The sequence below is a fragment of the Procambarus clarkii genome, chromosome 11 (genome assembly GCF_040958095.1).
Source record: "Procambarus clarkii isolate CNS0578487 chromosome 11, FALCON_Pclarkii_2.0, whole genome shotgun sequence".
Lineage (NCBI taxonomy): Eukaryota > Metazoa > Arthropoda > Malacostraca > Decapoda > Cambaridae > Procambarus > Procambarus clarkii.
The window spans coordinates 52,098,447-52,116,194 of NC_091160.1; positions in this window are offsets into that span (position 1 = coordinate 52,098,447).

Below are 17,748 nucleotides of genomic sequence, written 5' to 3' on the forward strand. Positions count from 1 at the left end.
CACTGGCCACTAAACATTTCCAGAGACACACACTGGCCACTAAACATTTCCAGAGACATACACTGGCCACTAAACATTTCCAGAGACATACACTGGCCACTAAACATTTCCAGAGACATACACTGGCCACTAAACATTTCCAGAGACATACACTGGCCACTAAACATTTCCAGAGACATACACGTTATGTGCTTTATGTCAAGAGGACGAAGAGTATTAGTAAGAGTTTTGAGTTCAGATATGAAGGGAAGGCAGATGACAACGCGTTATAATAGTGGTGGAAGCAGGTTTAAAGGTTGGAGAATAGGCACAGTTGATCAAATGTAAGGGGGGGTAACCAAGGAGAGAGAAAGGTGATGCTGATGAGTAGAGTACGGAGGAAGAGAGACGAGGACACTTTTCTTAACAGAAGGAGGATGGTAGGAAAAGAAGTGACTGAACATGCACTATGCATGGGTTTCCGGTAGATAGAGAAAGAGAACCCGGACACAGAGCTCTGATCATGAACGGAAAAGACTAAGGTCATGAGGCCATAAAGCAAAAATGTCATCAACATAACGAAGCCAGAAAGAGGGACGAATATCAATAGTGGGAATATGAACGGTTTCAAAGTATTCCCTAAACAAGAAAACAACCAATACGGAACATACAGTCATATTCATTTAAACATATCTAAATGATAACCAGCTGCCAGTATACATCAATGTGTGTGTGTGTGTGTACTCACCTAGTTGTGCTTGCGGGGGTTGAGCTCTGGCTCTTTGGTCCTGCCTCTCAACCGTCAATCAACAGGTGTACAGATTCCTGAGCCTATTGGGCTCTATAATATCTACACTTGAAACTGTGTATGGAGTCAGCCTCCACCACATCACCCCCTAATGCATTCCATTTGTCAACCACTCTGACACTAAAAAAGTTCTTTCTAATATCTCTGTGGCTCATTTGGGCACTCAGTTTCCACCTGTGTCCCCTTCTGCGTGTTTCCCTTGTGTTAAATAACCTGTCTTTATCTACCCTATCAATTCCCTTGAGAATCTTGAATGTGGTGATCATGTCCCCCCTAACTCTTCTGCTTTCTTGCGAAGTGAGGTTTAATTCTCGTAGTCTCTCCTCGTAGCTCATACCTTTCAGCTCGGGTACTAGTCTGGTGGCAAACCTTTGAACCTTTTCCAGTTTAGTCTTATCCTTGACTAGATATGGACTCCATGCTGGGGCTGCATACTCCAGGAGTGGCCTGACATATGTGGTATACAAAGTTCTGAATGATTCTTTACACAAGTTTCTGAATGCCGTTCATATGTTGGCCAGCCTGGCATATGCCGCTGATGTTATCTTCTTGATATGTGCTGCAGAAGACAGGTCTGGCGTGATATCAACCCCCAAGTCTTTTTCTTTCTCTGACTCCTGAAGAATTTCCTCTCCCAGATGATACCTTGTATCTGGTCTCCTGGTCCCTACCCCTATCTTCATTACATTACATTTGGTTGGGTTAAACTCTAACAACCATTTGTTCGACCATTCCTTCAGCTTGTCTAGGTCTTCTTGAAGCCTCAAACAGTCCTCTTCTGTCTTAATTCTGATGTGTGTGTGTGTGTGTGTGTGTGTGTGTGTGTGTGTGGGGGGGGGGGGGGGGGAGTACCACCTCGGGCTGGACGAATAGGGACCTTAGTCTCGGAGGAAACTAAGCATAACGCATTAGAGGGAATATAGGTCCCCTCCAATACAGTTTCTGTGTGCTTTTCTCCTACCACCCCCTTCCTTTTTTGTGCTTTATTATGTATTTGATGGTTACAAGATATACATGGGTTGAGGGTTGATACAAAAATAATACAAAAAATGCTTAAAGGTTATGGATCTCTTGTAAAACACGACAATGGGAAACATTGATGAATGTCACAGACGGGTTCGATCATTGTTGCAAGTCAAACACTTCTTCGAATTCGTCTGAAGTTGGACTAGTGCCCAAGACGCAACAGGCATTCCCTCTCTGAATCGCAACACTGAGGCGCTGGAACAAGAAACTTTTTGCTCTATGATCTTTTCTAGTGCTGATCAATTCGTCCCCCAATTCCTTCAAGAACTTTAATGCACATTCTCCCCACGAACCGAGGGTCTCCGAGCCGATCGGAACAAAGCTGTAGCAGTGTGCCAGACCTCTGTATTTAATAATTTTCTGCGATTCCCTGAAAGAAGCAGCACCACCGCTTTCACGTGTGCTGTAGTGGAAGTAGGTACTGGCCAGTGTGGCAGCGCACGTGTAGTCCCATACCACTTGCTTACCATCCTTCCAAGGTAGCAAGGTGACCCCATCAGGGCGCTTCTGAGGGTCGTTAGGTCTGGATAAGTGTGGTTCTCTTTGTGCCGGGCAGCGGGCTGTGGCGAGGCTCCTCTTGATGATGTCGTTGACTTCTTCATGTCTTGCAATCTTACCCTGTGATTTACGACATACCAGACCATGACGACCATATTGGTCTGCCATCACAGTACTGCAGATGCACCTATGTTTGGTGAGGATGGGGACAGCAAGGCGAAGGGCAACTCCAATGCGGAGAGTGTCAAGATTGAGGCAAGTTCCCAGGGCTGCATTGGGCACAGCAAATAAAAAATCCCAGGCGTAGGGTGCTGTTACCACTAGGAGGCGGGCTTTGTTTTCAGCATCAGCATTGTCAGTCATTGCTGTGACAGTTTTTTCCATCATGGTGCTATCCCAGTAGGCCTGCTTGTGGTCTTTTGGGGCTTTTGGTCGTGGTTGAGAGTGTGTAATGGTGTCCATTGGCATTGGCAATGGTCTGGCTGCTTCGATGAACGTTAGGTCATGAGTTCCCACTGTCTCTCTCATACGCTCTGGTAGGATCTGCCCTACCAATTTGTTGGCTGCTGTACATGAGGATAAGAATGCTGGAAGTGCTACCTCAGTTGCCTTTTGTATGCCTATCTCCCCAAATCTCACTGGTAGTGTTGCTTGGTCCCACTGACTGACATCTAAATCTAGGTTGAGCGCCTTCCTGAATATTGACCTGAGGAGCTCATCATATTGATTTAAAAGTGGGTTGCCAAACGTGGGTGCACACATTAAGAAGTATGTTAGCCTGGGCAAGGTAAGGCACTTTGTGAGAAGGTAGAGGGCATCATGGGAGTCCAAGTCCCTTATTCTCGCTTCCATCCTCTTTAGATCGTTAAACTTTTCGTCAAGGACTGCAGCAATGACATTGTGGCCCAGCGGTGCTCCAAGTAGTGTGCTGTCGGTGGGTTTAATCACTGAGGCTTCTGGTTAAATTGATTTCACTGCTTTAATGATTACCTCACTGGATGCAATAATTTCGCACTTGGAAGGGTTAAAAACGAGACCCATGGTCTCTCTCCGAGTCTTCACCAGCTGCAGGTCTTCCAAGCAGGGAGTCTTGTGTGCCTGCCAGAGTTCCATCATCCAGGAACCAGATGTTGAGCTCACTGGACAGTCTGGTTGAAATTTCTCGAACCGCTATGCAAAAGAGGAACGGTGCAAGTGGGTCTCCCTGTTGAATTCCCTCTGCTGAGGTGACTTCGTGTTTGCCAAACAGGAGGGTTAAATCTTTGCTGTAGCCTGCTGATACAAACGGGAGAATGCTTGGGCAATGTTCCTGGACTGCGGTGAGGACTACTTCCATTTTAACCGAGTTGAAAGCGTTTTTAAAATCTAATTTTACTACTGTCTGGTCTTCAGTAAGAGAGCTAATGTAGGCTCGTGCAGCATGGGCCGCTGCTTCACAGCCTTAGGGGACTCCAAACCCCAGCTGGTTGGGTTGCAGCATGGTGGCTGCTTCCATTCGGATACTGCATTCCATTCGGATACTTGGCCCAGCATCTGCAGCTGGGCCAAGAACAGGGTTCACCATTTCCTTCACATGTTGAGGTCTTACCCCTGTGTAGCCTCCTGAGGAGCCCGGGGGAAATGAAATGATATCTTTATAAACCTCTGACTCCCGGAGGACGAGAGGTTCCTGGTTAGGGGGGGACCCTGACCTGTGGGGGAGGTCCACCTACGGCCCTGAGGGGGTGTTTTTCTCTCAGTGCTTGGGCGGTGGTGTCATCCCAGGGCAAAATTTTGTGCTCACTTGTGATCAATCTGAGTGCCCCGACTGTATTGCCCTCTTCAATTTTCTTGCTGACTTGGGTACCTAATTTTTTGTTGTCGCTGATTGTCGTACTTGGTCTGCCTCGGCGGAGTTTGGTGTGTTTGGGGAGGCGGACTAGGTTGTCAGCCCTAGGAAAATCTCTAATTGCTTTATTGATGGATGAGGCCAGTGTTGCCTCCTCTGTCTGGTACGCCTAAGCATGCGTTGCCAAAAAGTAACAGATTGTACCAGGCTTTGATGGTATCTGGTTCATCAAGGTTATTTGACCCTCTGTTGACTTTTCCGATGAGGTCCGTGTATTTCCCGGCATCAAATGGGCGAGAGGCCTTTGGGATGTGGGTGAGTGGGTGAGGGTGAGGTTGACGTTGCTTTAATTTCCTGTAGCAGGTCATCTGTTGCAATGTAATCTGTTGCGATTTGCACTGGTGCAACATGCTCCTGAGTGCTGCGTCCACCAACGTCAGGCCTCCCTGACCTAGCACAATCACCATGCTGGCGTATGACTCAGGAAACCGTGTTGATCCAGATTAAATTTTAAATTTTGCCCTGAGGGGTGAGTTTATTGGGCAGCGCCACTCATCCTGTGAGTGGACATACCGCCATAGCAGCATGTACAACACTCCCCAAAAGGAAGAAAACCCGCTGGGTTGTTCATCCTGTCACTTGTATCCAGACACAGCTGGGACTTGCTTAACTGTCTCAAGTGAACAAGTCCTCAAACAAGAAGATTAACATCTGTCAACCCTTAAAAGCTTACGTTACCTTGCGGGTGCAAAATGGGGGAATCTTTTAAGAACAGTATCAAAATTTGACAAATAGGGTTTTCCTAACTCAAACAATGTGCGTTCATTATTCTACACATATTTCTAATGTCTCTCAGATGTTCACATTTACGTAGATAGTGGTCAAGGTGGTGTCCGTCACTCTCATCACAAATTCTGCAATTTCGCTGATCAACAGTCGTTTCCATTCCGTATCTCCATGGATATTTGTATCCAAGACGGATTCTCGCTATTACTGATTCTCTCCCACGTCCTCCTCCTATTCGTCCATAATGATTGGGATTGCCAGCTGCAACCATATTGTACCAGCGTACAGAGTCACTGGTTTTTGCTTCTATCCTCCTTTCTTCAGTTACCTTGTCATCGTGATGTTGCCTGACAATACCTCTAATTTGTAGTAGAGTCTTGGGTATGAAGTATTCAATGTGATCTCCTTCAGCGCCTTCAGCAGCCAGCACATCTGCTGCTCGTTCATTCCCACATATTCCAACATGGGAGGGGATCCACAGAAACTTGACGACTCTTTCCTGATTGGTAAGTACTCTCACAGCTCTCTTAATTTCAGCCACTATTGCAAGATTTTCTGTCCGATTTTTACTTAGGCTTTGCAGTGCTGCTTTTGAATCATTGCACCATTAGTGTTCCGTTCAAGAAACCTTAATGCCATAACAATGGCAGTTAGCTCTGCTTTCGATAAAGAGGCATAGTTCTCAATACGCGCTTTTTCTTCATTTCTGCGTTGGAGATTATTATCCTTGATTACCGTGTATGCTGCACCAGCCCTGCCATTGACAGGATTAGATGACCCGTCAGTGTAGACTTGATCTAGTTCATCTCCGGCTTCTTTATAAATTTCCTCGAGATACTTGTGCCTCATTTCTTGAGGTAACATGTTGGATTTTTTCGTTGCCATTTCATTGATGATAGTCTTGCATGAGTCATCCTCCCAGGGAGGTAACCTCTCTACAGGCATGTGCTCACGGGCTTGCTCAAGCAGGTGAAGTTCTTCTAGGTAGCAGACTGATCTATGATGTCATTTTTTGCTTCTCCTGTTTCCCCTGATGTTGCTCCCACAAACACTGCAGGTGCCTCTCCTTTGATTGGCTTCGGGAGGTGTGAGCTGGCTGGTCGCGGCTTCTTCTGCCATCTCCTTAGATGAAATGACTGTCACCTTGCACTGGAGTACTTGTCTCTCCCTCCTGGCTGGGGGGGGACCAGGTTATCCCCTATGCCATGCGTCATGTCAAGGCAGATGCCCGGGGTGGGAGGGCTCGTGGAGGTGGTAGGTGGGGGTTGGGAGGCTGCGCTGGCCCGGTCTGGTAGGGGGGCAGGGAAGGGAAAGAGCAACCACCTGATCGTGGGAGGTGGGGGCGGAGGAGCAGAAGACACTGCGCCTCACTGCGGGGGTAGGGAGACACTACACAAGGGGAGTGGGGGAGCGGGAAACACTACACTCAGGGCGTGGTTGTGGCACTTATCACTTGGATAATTTCCTTTTGTCACTAAACACTGGTGAATGTGTTCTGGCTCACTGGGTGTGGTGCACTCAACACAATACTCCCAATGTTCACCACCCGGGCTGGACTCAACTTTTCTTTTTCAAACACTTATTGGCACACTGGTGACCCCCTCTCTTGACCACATCTTGGCCGGTTTCAAGTTCATGTCGACTAAGACTTTTTGCTCGATGGTACCCATGTAGGACACCTAGGGGTTCTCCCCTAGGTGTCCTGTTTGCAAACTTCTACATGGGTACCATCGAGCAAAAAGTCTTAGTCGACATGAACTTGAAACCGGCCATATACTGCAGGTATGTTGACGACATTTTTACACAGGTACCTGATGTCAGACATCTGCAGGAGCTGAAGGAGGCATTTGAGCAGAGTTCCGTGCTGCGTTTCACTTACGAGACGGAAAAGGATGGGAAGCTGCCTTTTCTAGATGTAACAGTCATGGAAAAGGGCAGAGGTTTCCACACTGCAGTCTACACAAAGGAAACAAACATAGGAATGTGCCTAAATGCCAACAGCGACTGCCCTGACAGGTACAAGAGGAGTGTTGTTAACGCATACGTCGACCGTGCTCTCAGCCACAGCTCAGAATGGAAGCAAGTCGACGAAGAACTCTGTAGGGTAAGGCAGGTTCTAGTCAATAACGGCTTCTCCAATGGTTTCATCGAAGACATCATAAGAAGGAAAGTGAAAAGCCATGCAACCTCCGAAGAGACAACTAACACAACACCTATACCCCCTATTAGACTATTTTACAGGAACTTCTTTTCCACAGCTCATAAAACAGAGGAAAGGGTCCTGAAAGATATTGTTAATAGAAACGTTATCCCTACAGACAAAAATCAGAGGATACAACTGACGATTTACTATAAAACCAGAAAAACGGCCAGCCTACTCATGAGAAACTCTCCAGACACGAAACAGAACGCTTTGAAAGAGACTAACGTCGTCTATGCCTTCAAATGCCCACTTGGGGACTGTAAGCTCCAAAAAACCCAGTATATAGGCAAGACAACAACATCTCTTTCTAGGCGTTTAACGATGCATAAACAACAGGGCTCCATTAAGGAACATATAATCTCTTCCCATAACCAAACCATCACCAGAGAAATCCTAGTAAACAACACAGAAATCATCGATAGATACAGCGATAGCAGGCGGCTTGACGTTTGCGAGGCACTACACATCAAGAAGTCAACACCAGCAATCAACAGCCAATTATTGCACAACTATATTCTACCCACCTCAAGACTCCGCTCCAATATAGAAGCATCAAGAAATATGGACCAATAGGCTTTCTACAAACACTTCTATTCAATACCCATTGTTTCTGTTCTGTCTTGTGTTGATACTTTTAATACCCTATTAATATCCTCTAGTGTTCTGTCTTGTGTTAATGCCACATCATCCTTCCCACCTCACTCAAATGTAATGCCACATCACCCTTCCCACCTCACTCAAATGTAGATATAAAATCAGGGAAACGCAAGTTCTAATCAGTTGTGTATTTGTGAAGTCTTTGAAAATGTAATAAGTTTTACGAAACGCGCCCGTGTCGCGTCAGACTAGAAATAAAAATGAATTTTGGAGAAGTGATTTTTGATTTACCTCCAACAGTGAAGCATAATATATATATATATATATATATATATATATATATATATATATATATATATATATATATATATATATATATATATATATAAATATACACTTCGAAAAGTAAGAAAATAGAACACACAATAGAAAATAGACACACAATAGACTTCTGAGACACTCGGCGCCTGGGGTAGAAGTGCTACCAGTTTTTTGAAGGAACTGGGTTCTAGGCTCATTGAAACAACAAGGGACCCAAGAGCTGCAAGCTTTCTTTTCCAGCGCCTCAGTGTGGCGATACAGAGGGCAAATGCGCACTGCATCCAGGGTTCCTGCCCGCCATCTGAGGAGCTGGAGGAACTCGACAACCTATGATAACCATCTTTGTAACCCATATGTAACTCCTTTTTTATAACAAAGTTCAAATAAAGTAAATATATATGTGTACATACAAAAGAATGGGGGTGGTAGGAGAAGATAATATTAGTGTTCAGTGAGAAACCACAAGGTCTCCTCTGAATACTTTTTATTTTCTTCTCCGAGGCTATGGGTCCCCACATTGGCACCAGAGGTGGTACCCTCACAAATTTATACATATAATATATATATGTATATATATGACAATGTCAGACCACGGAGGAAAAATGAAACAGGAAATTTCCTTAAGTACTTTCGTATATTAAATACATCTTCAGAAGGTGATGTATTTAATATACGAAAGTACTTAAGGAAATTTCCTGTTTCATTTTTCCTCCGTGGTCTGACATTGTCACATTCTTAATCACGTGTTTATTTTCGTGATATACACACATATGTATATAAATATATATATATATATATATATATATATATATATATATATATATATATATATATATATATATATATATATATATATATATGTCGTACCTAGTAGCCAGAACGCACTTCTCAGCCTACTATGCAAGGCCCGATTTGCCTAATAAGCCAAGTTTTCTTGAATTAATTGTTTTTCGACGACCTAACCTACCTAACCTAACCTAACCTAACTTTTTTGGCTACCTAACCTAACCTATAAAGATAGGTTAGGTTAGGTTAGGTAGGGTTGGTTAGGTTCGGTCATATATCTACGTTAATTTTAACTACAATAAAAAAAATTGACCTCATACATAATGAAATGGGTAGCTTTATCTTTTCATAAGAAAAAAAATTGAGAAAATATATTAATTCAGGAAAACTTGGCTTATTAGGTAAATTTGGCCTTGCATAGTAGGCTGACAAGTGCGTTCTGGCTACTAGGTACGACATATATATATATATATATATATATATATATATATATATATATATATATATATATATATATATATATATATATATATATATATATATATATATATCGTACCTAGTAGCCAGAACGCACTTCTCAGCCTACTATGCAATGCCCGATTTGCCTAATAAGCAAAGTTTTCATGAATTAACTGTTTTTTGACTACCTAACCTACCTAACGTAACCTAACCAAACTTTTTCGGCTACCAAACCTAACCTCTTCTTGCGAACTTCTACATGGGTACCATCGAGCAAAAAGTCTTAGTCGACATGAACTTGAAACCGGCCATATACTGCAGGTATGTTCACGACATTTTTACACAGGTACCTGATGTCAGACATCTGCAGGAGCTGAAGGAGGCATTTGAGCAGAATTCTGTGTTGCGTTTCACCTACGAGATGGAGAAGGATGGGAAGCTGCCCTTTCTAAATGTAACAGTCATGGAAAGGAGCGGAGTTTTCCACACTGCAGTCTACACTAAGGAAACGAACATAGGAATGTGCCTGAATGCCAACAGCGACTGCCCGGACAGGTACAAGAGGAGTGTTGTTAACGCTTATGTCGACCGTGCCCTCAGCCACAGCTCAGAATGGAAGCAAGTCGACGAAGAACTCTGTAGGGTAAGGCATGTCCTAGTCAACAACGGCTTCTCCAATGGTTTCGTGGAAGACATCATAAGAAGGAAAGAGAAACGCCATGCAACCTCTGAAGAGACAACTAACACAACACCTATACCCCCTATTAGACTATTTTACAGGAACTTCTTTTCCACAGCTCATAAAACGGAGGAAAGGGTCCTTAAAGATATTGTCAGTAGAAACGTTATCCCTACAGACAAAAATCAGAAGATACAACTGACGATTTACTATAAAACCAGAAAAACGGCCAGCCTACTCATGAGAAACTCTCCAGACACAAAGCAGAACGCTTTAAAAGAGACCAACGTCGTCTATGCCTTTTAATGCTCTCTTGTGGACTGTAAGCCTCAAAAAAACCAGTATATAGGCAAGACAACAACATCTCTTTCCAGGCGTTTAACAATGCATAAGCAACAGGGCTCCATTAAGGAACATATAATCTCTTCCCACAAACAAACCATCACCAGAGAAATCTTAGCAAACAACACAGAAATCATCGATAGATACAGCGATAGCAGGCGGCTTGACGTCTGCGAGGCACTACATATCAAGAAGTCAACAACAGCAATCAACAGCCAATTAATGCACAACTATATTCTACCCACTTCAAGACTGCGCTCCAATATAGAAGCATCAAGAAATATGGACCAATAGCTTTCTACAATTACTTCCATTCAATACCCATTGTTTCGTGTTCTGTCTTGTGTTTGAATTTAATACCCATTGTTGAAAGTTCGTTTTTCACCTCATCCACCTCACCCAAATGTAGATATAAACCTCGAAGATGTGTAAAGCTCTATTCAGTTTCAGTTGTGTGTTTGTAAACTAAAGTCTTTGAAAATGTAATAAGTTTTACGAAACGTGCTCAAGTGTCGCGTCAGACTAGAAATAAAAATGAATTTTGGAGAATTGATCTTTGAATTACATGAATGAACAGTGAAAAGAAACGTAAGAAAGATAGAGAAAATTCGTGTTAGAATTATTAATCTTACTTTTTCGGTCATATTTAATAATATATATATATATATATATATATATATATATATATATATATATATATATATATATATATATATATATATATATATATATATATATATATATATATATATATATATATATATATGTTGTACCTAGTAGCCAGAACGTCGTACTCGGCTGCTATGCAAGGCCCGATTTGCCTAATAAGCCAAGTTTTCCTGATATTATTTATTTTTCTATTTTTTCTCTTATGAAAGGATAAATCTGGCTATTTCATAATGTATAAGGTAATTTGTTTAAATATGAGTTAAAACTAACGTAAATATATGACCGAACCTAACCAACCCTACCTAACCTAACCTATCTAAACATTACCTAAACTAACACAATTTTGTCAATAATTTGTTTCTAATATTATATAATAATAATAATTAAAATAAACTAATTGGAAACAATTTATTGAAATAATGAAAAATCACTCGGCCTATTAGGCAAATCGGGCCTTGCATAGTAGGCCGAGAAGTGCGTTCTGGCTACTTGGTACGATATATATATATATATATATATATATATATATATATATATATATATATATATATATATATATACATATATATATATATATATATATATATATATATATATATATATATATATATATATATATTTATTTATTTATATATATATATATATATATATATATATATATATATATATATATATATATATATATATATATATATATATATATATATATATATATGACAGTGTCAGATCACAGAGGAAAATTGAAACAGGAATTTCCTTAAGTACTTTCGTATATTAATACATCTTCAGAAGGAGTGGTTTTACAGGTGGAGTACTGGACATAAATAGGCAGGAGAGAATGGTAGAGTGAGGTGAGGTACAATACGTGGACACTGCAGAGGCCCTATTGGCCCATCCGATGCAGCAACCACACACAGGCCCACACATGGATAATTATAGCATAAAATAGTAAATATTTACAATGAATTAGTGAGACAAATGTGTTCCTATGATCCTACTTAAATCGCCCTTTAATTGATCTATTAAAAATGGATCTAAGTTATATAAGCCACTGCTAATGTTCAAATTACTGTCTTTTGTAATCTGTATCAAAGCAGATTCAATTATGTGTCTGTTATAGGGGCTTTTACAAAAGCACCTATAACACCTCTTTTTGTAGAAACTGGAATTTCCTTAAGAACTTTCGTATATTAATTCATCTTCAGAAGGAATGATTTACAAGTCAATATGTTTGGACAATAATAGGCAGGAGAGAGAGGTGAAGTGAAGTGAGGTACAATGACAAATATATGAATGGGATTAGGTAAATGTAAAATAAGAGCTGCATCATATGGGGAAGTTATAGCCCCTCTCCTGTGCCAAGTAATTCCACTATGGGATCACCATAGTCCATGCGACTTTGAACTTTTTGTTCCAAGTACCGAATCTTAAATAACATCATCTTATGGGCCCATAAAATAAGAGCTGCATCAATAGGCCCATACATGGATAATAATAGCATAAGATAGTAGATATTAACAATGAATTTGTGAGATAAATGTGCATCAAAGATCCTACTCAAATTGCCCTTTAACTGATCAATCTAAAATGAATCTAAATTATGCATACCATTGCTAATGTTGATAATAAAGGATTTTGTAATCTGTATTAAAGCAGATTCAATTATTTTCCTATTGAAAGTGTTTTACAATTCGTTATTGAAGAAGCCATCTCCCAATCAATAAGGTGAGAATTTTCTGAGGAATGAACAAAGCATTAGACAGTTGGCCATGTCTTACAGAGTAGTTATGTTGCGAAATTCTACATTTCAAATCTTTAGATGTTTGCTCAACATAGAACCTATTACAGTTTTTACAAGGTATTTTATAAATAACAATTATCACTATGAGAGCTGTTTCTAACTAATAGTTTACCAACAGTATTTTCGTAGTTAAACAATACATGTATATAAAAAAGTTTCAAGGCCTTGACCAGATTTTCAAATCCAGAAAAATATGGTAAACATAACACATTCTTTGGCCGAATTTTCTCACTCCATATATTAATATAATATGTACGACGTGCTTTTCTACGGCAAACTTCCAAAAAACTCAGTGGGTAACAAAGCTTGAGACCAATAGAATCAATATTCTTAAACTCTTCATCTATGAATTCTGGACTAACAACCCAAAGAGCTCTTAGGTACATAGAGGAAAAAAATAATTTTTTCACACTGTATCTATGCCTTGAGAAATAATGAACGTAAGATAAATTATTCGTAGGCTTTCTGTAGACACTAAACTTTAGTGAAAAATCTTCCCTATGAATAAGTATATATATATATATATATATATATATATATATATATATATATATATATATATATATATATATATATATATATATATATATATATATATATGTGAATGGGAAACATTTATCATTTTCAGTCTCTATAGTAAATTTTATAGAAGTGACTTGATCATTAAGTATAGGTACAAATTCGTCTTACAGGTTTACGTCTGTTGGACAGACAGAAATCTGTGCATTTATGTTTGTAGCTTAGATTAGCATTTTAAAAGCCCTACAACCACCCTCAGTGGTGTATTGTTCAATAAATCACAGAATTTTATGTTTCTCAGATCCCTAACCCTGTCCATGGTGAACAGAAGAAAATTTACATTTGTTGGTTAGCATTGCAAATGATCTTCTATAGTTCTAACTCCTTGTGAATCCATTTTTAACTGTCCCCAGTTCCTCGGGACCGACCGATAATCATCACTTCTCAACATTTATAGACGAAACAAAATTGGGCTACGAAGTATAAAAAAGAAACGAACAGCTATTCCTAATTTACCATGCCATGTCAAACATGATGCGGTTAGAAGGGATTGGTATCGGGATATAAATAGATTAATATGGATTAATTATTCTTCCTATTGATGTCCTAACGGCGGTCGCCCAGTAAATTGCAGTTAAATTGACAAGGTATAAATTCTATAAAATTTATGAAACTTGCCGATGCGGATTTTCCAGGGCGGCGGACACCGCCAGACACTCAGCTGGAAAATACAGGAATTCGATATTGGACTTCTCATGGCGGCCGATAGAGGTCCCGGGAATGTGAGTGACCGATGTGTAAGATACATACATACATATTATATATATATATATATATATATATATATATATATATATATATATATATATATATATATATATATATATATATATATATATATATATATTATTAAATATGACCGAAAAAGTAAGATTAATAATTCTAACACGAATATTCTCGATCTTTCGTACATTTCTTTTCACTGTTGGTGGTAATTCAAAAATCAATTCTCCAAAATTCATTTTTATTTCAAGTCTAGAAATAGACTAGAAATAAAAATGAATTTTGGAGAATTGATTTTTGAATTACCACCAACAGTGAAAAGAAATGTACGAAAGATCGAGAAAATTCGTGTTAGAATTATTAATCTTACTTTTTCGGTCATATTTAATAATATATGTCTACAGGAAAGACTGCTACCAAAATATACTAATATATATATATATATATATATATATATATATATATACAACTTTATATATATATATACAACTATATATATATATATATATATATATATAGGAGGGGAGTACCACCTCTAGCTGGAAGAAGGGGGACCCATAGCCTCGGAGGAACCCACGCATAACGCATTAGAGGGAATGTTTAGATCCCCTCCAATACAGTTTCTATGTGCTTTTCTCCTACCACCCCCTTCCTTTTTTATTTTTTGTGCTTTATTATGCATTTGATGGTTACAAGATATACATGGGTTGATACAAAAATAGTAATGCAAAAAGGTGCTTAAAGGTTATGGATCTCTTGAAAAACACAACAATGGGAAACATTGATGAATGTCACAGACGGGTTCGATCATTGTTGCAAGTCAAACACTTCTTCGAATTCCTCTGAAGTTGGACTAGTGCCTAAGACGCAACAGGCATTTCCCCTCTGAATCGCAACACTGAGGCGCTGGAACAAGAAACATTTTGCTCTCTGGTCTTTTGTAGCGCTGATCAATTTGTCCCCCAATTCCTTCAGGAACTTCAATGCACATTTTCCCCACGAACCGAGGGTCTCCGAGCCGATCGGAACAAAGCTGTAGCAGTGTGCTAGACCTTTGCATTTAATAATTTTCTGCGATTCCCTGAAAGAAGCAGCACCACCGCTTTCACGTGTGCTGTAGTGGAGGTAGGTACTGGCCAGTGTGGCAGCGCACATGTAGTCCCATACCACTTGCTTACCATCCTTCCAAGGTAGCAAGGTGACCCCATCAGGGCGCTTCTGAGGGTCGCTACGTCTGGATAAGTGTGGTTCTCTTTGTGCCGGGCAGCGGGCTGTGGCGAGGCTCCTCTTGATGATGTCTTTGACTTCTTCATATCTTGCAATTTTACCCTGTGATTTACGACATACCAGACCATGACGACCATATTGGTCTGCCATCGCAGTTCCGCAGATGCACCTATGTTCGGTGAGGATAGGGGCGGCAAGGCGAAGGGCAACTCCAATGCGGAGAGCGTCATGACTGAGGCGAGTTCCCAGGGCTGCATTGGGCACAGCAAATAAAAAATTCCCGGCGTGGGGTGCTGTTACCGCTAGGAGGCGGGCTTTGTTTTCAGCATCAGCGTTGTCAATCATTGCTGTGACAGTCTTTTCCATTATGGGGCTATCCCAGTGGGCCTGCTTGTGGTCTTTTGGGACTTGTGGTCGGGGTTGAGGGTGTGCAATGGTGTCCCATTGTCTGGCTGCTTCGATGAACGTTTGATCATGAGTTCCCGCTGTCTCTCTCATACGCTCTGGTAGGATCTGCCCTACTAATTTGTTGGCTGCTGTACATGAGGATAAGAATGCTGGAAGTGCTACCTCAGTTGCCTTTCGTATGCCTATCCCTCCAAATCTCACTGGGAGTGTTGCTTGGTCCCACTGACTGTCATCTAAATCTAGGTTGAGCGCCTTCCTGAATATTGACCTGAGGAGCTCATCATATTGATGTAGAAGTGGGTTGCCAAAAGTTGGTGCAAACCTTAAGAAGTATGTTAGCCTGGGCAAGGTAAAGCACTTTGTGAGAAGGTAGAGGGCATCGTGGGAGTCCAAGTCCCCAATTCTCTCTTCCATCCTCTTTAGGTCTCTAAACTTTTCGTCAACGACTGCAGCAATGGCATTGTGGCCCAGAGGTGCTCCGAGTAGTGTGCTGTCGGTAGATTTAACGACTGAGGCTTCTGGTAAAACTGATTTCACTGTTCTAATGATTACTTCACTGGATGCAATAATTTCGCACTTGGAGGGGTTAAGAACGAGACCCATGGACTCCCCCCGTGTCTTCACCAGCTGTAGGTCTTCTAGCAGGGAATCTTGTGTGCCTGCCATAGTGCCATCATCCAGGAACCAGATGTTGAGCTCACTGGACAGTCTGGTTGTTATTTCTCGAACCGCTATGCAAAAGAGGAATGGTGCAAGTGGGTCTCCCTGTTGAATTCCCTCTGCTGAGGTGACTTCATGTTTGCCAAACGGGAGGGTTGAGTCTTTGCTGTAGCCTGCTGACACAAACGGGAGAATGCTTGGGCAATGTTCCTGGACTGCAGTGAGGATTGCTTCCCTTTTGACCGAGTTGAAAGCGTTTTTAAAATCTAATTTTACTACTGCCTGGTCTTCAGTAAGAGAGCTAATGTAGGCTCGTGCAGCATGAGCCGCTGCTTCACAGCCTTGGGGGACTCCAAACCCCAGCTGGTTGGGTTGCAGCATGGTGGCTGCTTCCATTCGGATACTTCTGACAGCAGCCCTTGCAACTAGGCGGCGAAGGGTATTACCAACGGCAATGGGTCTGATCCCTCCCCCCTTTTTTTTCAGGGCACATAGGGATGCACCAAAGAAGAATGGTTTGATTTCATCAGGGATTAACCCGGCGAGGCAGTTGTTGACAAACGTTGTGATTTCTGTCAGGAGCGCTTCTGCAGCTGGGCCAGGAACAGGGTTCACCATTTCCTTCACATGTTGAGGTCTTACCCCTGTGTAGCCTCCTGAGGAGCCCGGGGGAAATGAAACGATAGCTTTATAAACCTCTCGTCCTCCTGACTCCCGGAGGACGAGAGGTTCCTGGTTAGGGGCGAGCCTGACCTGTGGGGGAGGTCCACCTACGGCCCTGAGGGGGTGTTTTTCTCTCAGTGCTTGGGCTGTGGTTTCATCCCTGGGCAAAATTTTGTCCTCACTTGTGATCAACCTGAGTGCCCCGACTGTATTGCCCTCTTCAATTTTCTTGCTGACTTGGGTACCTAATTTTCTGTTGTCGCTGATTGTCGTACTTGGTCTGCCTCGGCGGTGTTTGGTGGGTTTAGGGAGGCGGACTAGGTTGTCAGCCCTAGGAAAATCCCTAATTGCTTTATTGACGGATGAGGCCAGTGTCTTGCCTCCTCTGTCTGGTACACCTTAGCATGCATTGCCAAAAAGTAACAGATTGTGCCAGGCTTTGATGGTATCAGGTGCATCAAGGTTATTTGACCCTCTGTTGACTTTTGCGATGAGGTCCGTGTATTTCCCGGCAGCAAATGGGCGAGAGGCCTTTGGGATGTGGGTGAGTGTCCTGGTTGACGTTGCTTTAATTGCCTCTAGCAGGTCGTCTGTTGCAATGTAATCTGTTGCGATTTGTACTGGTGCAACAGGCTCCTGAGTGCTGCCTTCTCCCACGGGAGGCCTCCCTGACCCAGGACAGTCGCCATGCTGGCGTATGACTCTG